The following is a 5,350-nucleotide window of genomic DNA, read 5'->3' on the forward strand; positions in this document are numbered from 1 at the left end:
TCTGGAGGTCTTCAAAACCCGCCTGGATGCCACCCTGTGCCACATGCTCTAGGTGTGCCTGCTTGAGCAGGAAGGTTGGGCTAGATGATCTGTAGAGGTCCCTTCCAACCTTAAATATTCTGAAATATTCTGAAATATTCTGAAAACATCCCAAAAGACCAGGGCTTTCAGTCACTCCCTTTAGGAGTCCTTTTCAGGGCTCCCTTTAGTCCATAATTACATGTTCTTAAATATTTGCTCCTACAGAAGTAAGTGATCTGAGGCCCTGTAGGAAAGCTATAGCTGAGGAACATACACAAAATAGATTTTTTTAATGTCCTAACAAAAATCATGATCTGTTGCCCCTGTGCGTATTTGCATGGTATTCAATACCTTCTGTTCCTGGGTAATAATAGGTCCTAATTGTATGCACAGTATTCCAAGTTATTCCTATCGCTCTCAAACAAAAAAAGCAAATGAAAAACAAATAATTCTCACCACCATAGTTTGCTTTACAGCCCTAATCCTAGGAACAAAAGAATTTATTTTCCATACTTTATTAAATGTTTTCAAAGAGTGTTCTGATTTTCTTTATTGGAATTAAGTAGGAAATTTTAAGGAACCGAGCTACTTCGGAGAAATGTATTTCAAATCAGAAAAGATCACTAGGAATAAGCATAAGCATTTAAAAAAAAAATGTAATTTAAAATGACCACAGCAGAGGGAATGTATACTCTTATTGGTGGCATTCACAAAGTGCAAGGCACTCGCCAAATAACTCAAGGATGTTAACCACAGTTTGCTCAGAATAAAGTCTTTATCAGGGCCAGAAGAAACTTGTATACACATGCAAAAGATGATACAATATCCAGAGATGCTACAATAGCAACTGATCATAAAATACTTCTCCTGGTTTATTGCATGTCATGTTATTTTAGGTTAGCCCATTCTCAGCTAGCAGCGAAAAAAGAGTTATTCCTTTAAGAGAGGAATTAACCGTGGAGAGATGAGTTTTCATTAATCACTCAGAAACCACTGACTCTTCCTGAACTATTCTACTGCTATGTGAAAAGCTTCTTAGACATTTCTTAAGTCAAAATTCCCTCAGTTGGCTTGACAGCATTGACAGGACCATCCTGAAGTCTTTTTTATGTTTTTATATAAAGCACAATGTTATTTCTCATTGATTTCATGCCAAAAATGCATGGAATCATGTCCAAACAAGTTAAACGGAGAAAGGAGGAAGTCTTGGTCCTTTCATGATCAGTTGAAAGTACATGCACAAGCACCATTATGTTCATGTTGGTCTTTGCTCAAGAAATTTTCACCTAAGTCCCTGGCAGTGTTCAAGAAACATGTAGATGAGGTTGAGCAGGCATGATGTTGAAGGGATTATGGTTGGACTCGATGATTTTGAAGGTCTTTTCCAACCATAATGATTCTATGATTCTAAGTCATTATTATAAGAACAGTTAAATCCCCAGGATTTCAGCGTTGGATGCAAAAGTTTCTTCTCAGGGATGATATCACCGAAGCGTCATTTTTATTCGGAAATCTCAGTTTTCCCAGTAAAGAAGTGTGCAGCAGTGAACACAGCATGCTTTGTAGTCAGACTCCTTTGTAGCTAGACCTTCTTGAGGCAGTATTTTTTTTCCCTGGAAGAGGGACAGCCTTCACCAGACAATCCTTTGATTCTTGTAGTGAAACTTGATTGCAAAGTTGATGGAGCTGCTTATGCTGGAAAACTATATATGTTTCCAAAGTTTGACTCAAATTGCATGAAGTGAGGGTCAAATGCTATGCAAAAATATTGTAGAGAGAGGGTGGTCATGAGGGACATTGCAGCTTATCTCTGTTCACCAATGATTCATGATAGCCTTTTCAACTGCGCAAAATAGGTTATTGCTTTATACAAAGGAGTTGCAGTCCACATCAGTGGTAATGGGAAGAGGAGGAAAAAAAAAAAATTCTAGCTGCTAGCAAAGCCCCAATTAAAGTCAGATTTTAAAGTAATCTTAAGTTTGCTACTGAATCAAAATTTTGTGAACACAGTTAAAATGGTTTCATGCAACCAAGCTGAGGAAGCAGGATAAATCGTTAGAGTGCTTCATATTTAGAGACAGCATTTTAATATACTAATGAAAACATCATGAAATTACAAGGCATGGGAGAGCATTTTCAGAACATCTTGGATAAGGGTCTAAGAAACCTAGATTTCTCAATTCCCAGCCAGACTTCTAAGAGAGAATTTATGCTATACCATTAACACATGTTGAAATCTGCATACGCTTAACACATGCATGTGCATGATGAGTTTTCTGATGCAATAGTTCCAGGCCTTGTTGCATCAATATCACACGGCTTCAAGGAGAGGCTTTGTGGTACTCACAAGGGACAAACAACTGCCTCTTACGAATGCATATTGGTCTACTTGTCAGTCACAGCCATAATACATGAAGCACAGTAAACTGCTTTTCATCTGGTACCCTTTCACAACAAAGTTTTCAGCTACTCAGTCAGCAGCACAGTGTCACTTTGCCTGCTACTCAGTAGCATGTCAGGTGCCAGTGATCCATCTAGCAGAAAGCATGTTCTTCGCTGCCACTGCCTTCCCTGTCACCTCCCTCCCATTTTCATCACACACACCAGCAAGAAAGGTGTCACATAATAGCTCACTACTGAGAGGGGCAGTGAATTGGTGTCCTTCTTCCTAGGTACTAGACATCTTTTTATTACTAATATTAATTTAAAAAGCATCTGCATCTCAGTGAGACATAGCCCTGGGGCATTGGGTGATCTGGAGGTGGAAGAGGACCATGTATGTTCCCTACCATGAACAGTCTTGAAAGAGATGTGAAGTAAGTGAATAGATACAGTCTTTCCTAAAAAACATCCCATACATCAAAACGAAACACAGCTTTGTTCATTTATGCACAGTCATGCAGTAAATTGGTTGACTGGTCCAGCTGAATTTGAAATTTGAAAAATAGTATACACCTTTCTAAAGCAAACATCTTTGACTTCATTCAAGAATTCAGAATTCAGAAGTGAAACTGAAATATGAAAATTTTATAGGCCTATAATTAAAATAAAAACAAATCCCTATCCGCTCTTACTTCAGTAAATATGCCTGTGAATGCCTTTATAGCAGCAGTTTTCCTTCAAAAGATGATTTCTAAGATATTGATTGAGAATGCAATTCAAGAGCAGTCACACATCTGGAAAGTGGAGACCATCCCAAGGAATAAATACATGCTATGTATCTTATGAATGCAAATAAAAATCAGGGAAATTTGAATTTCAAGCAGATTCAATGACTTATTTCTGAGTACTCATCAATAGCTTATGAATCTCTTACAGGTTATTTTCTCCCTATATAAAAATAGGAATGAAAACAGTAACTTAGAAATAGAAATTTGAAGCATCTGTAGAGCTGAAACTAATATTTCCCTTTTGCTAAAAATCAGTTCACAAACATATATTCTGTGGTACTGTAAAATTCTATTTTAAATGCTCCGTGATTATACATCCTGTTAAATCCGATGATTTTTTTTTCCTGATCAGATATCTTTCTAATAACTTCTGTAAATTATTTCAAATGACAACTAAATCAGTCACAATCTATTAGTAGACAAACCAGTAGGTAAACAGAAGAGGACGTAATTGAATAAAATATTCCTTACAATTTAAAACTTTGATTTAAATGCTTGTTCATCTTTTGAGGGTTCATGTAATACAATCTTGCAGTAGCCCTGGACAGGCATTCCAATATATGAATTGTGATTTTTTTTTCTCTTGAAAAGCTACGTTCTCGGATTTCCAGTGAAATGAAGAAGTGGAATAAAAGGCTTTGTAGACCTCAGAACTTTTTTTCATTAATCATATGCTCCAATAAGAAAAATAATAATTTCTTTCAATAACACCAAAACATTACAGTAAAAAATACTGATATAAACACAGCAGTATAATGTAATACCATAGAAAAGAGATATATGATAAATATGACAGATTTTCTTACATCCAAAACTGATGTGTTCTGTGAAATACTCAGACTAAACTGTTTCCCAATTGTTATCTTCTTTATAGGGCATGCTGGATTGCTCATGCACACTTCCCTTTTCTGCAGAACATGCCAAAGAGCCATTATCCAGGGCTAATCAACACCTACAGTCTGAGCACCATAAATTAGTGTATCTAAAGTTTTAATCACAAAGCTTGCCCAAGAAACCTCTCCAGCTCCACTGGCACCTGTAACTATGATGTTGGCTTACCTGGAGAGCTGTATAAGTAGAGTCAATATCTTGTTCCTGTAGGAGCTGCTACAGAACATGACATGGAGCTCTTAGTTGTGGGTCCATTATTATGAAACTATCTTAAAATTAAGCAAAAAACAAGGATTAAGGTAAAAGTAGAGGAAAAGTAGATGTGCAGAGTTATGCACATTTAAATACCAAACATGTGTTTCTTAAAACACAGGAACAAGTATAAGAAAGAACACAAAACTGAATTTATAATTCTGTCTGGGGCTTTAATCATCTGCAAGAGAGTTTCCTCCAATTCATTTGATCAACAAGCTGTCCAAACACTTATAAAGCCTCACAAGAAGCATTAAGCTCCTAAGCACAGCTGTCCTCCTGGGGATATCTTTCCCAGAAGAAACACTTGACTGAGGGATATATGCACTCTATCCACATAAGCTTCTGTCATCACATTAAAACCTCATCCCCCTGATTTGTTCTGGTCAAACTCAAGCCAGGTGTTATTTTTAACATTTCTCACAGGTTTCTTAATTGTCCTCATCCTCTTCTAAAAAAGTGGGGTAAAGGCAAACTTTGACTGCCTCAGAAGCAACATCTAGCCTTGTTCACATATTTTGTATAAGATAAGCATAGAAAAACATATTTTACAGAAATCCATATGAAAATCATGTCTGACATTTATTTTTAAGCTCTGGGTACTAAATGTAAGATTAGTAGATACCCACAGTGGTTGAATGGCATGACTTCAGCCTGGGTGCTACCATGACACTTGCACAAAATTTCCTTATCCTCTCCACAAGGAATTCATTCTCTCACAGTTCCCTGCATGAATGCTATGAAAAGGGCAAACAGACAAACCTCAAAGGCAGACAGAGTTCCTCTCAAAAGCAACAGACTGGGTTATACCCCTCCTTTTCCAAGAAGACAGCATTTCTCCCCTCTCTTTCCCTTCTGGGCCTGTTCACGTGGTCTAGTAGATGCTGATGCAGGGCAGCAACAGGACATGATTAGTGTGGGTAAGCCCTCATCTTCAGTATTTGTAGCCTAGTGCCAGCTGTGGCATAAAGTCCTGCTCTTTTGGCAGGGGATCAGATCAGGGATAGTGTTTGTTT

The sequence above is a fragment of the Nothoprocta perdicaria genome, unplaced genomic scaffold (assembly GCF_003342845.1).
Source record: "Nothoprocta perdicaria isolate Ctin4 unplaced genomic scaffold, notPer1 scaffold_329, whole genome shotgun sequence".
Taxonomy (NCBI): Eukaryota; Metazoa; Chordata; class Aves; order Tinamiformes; family Tinamidae; genus Nothoprocta; species Nothoprocta perdicaria.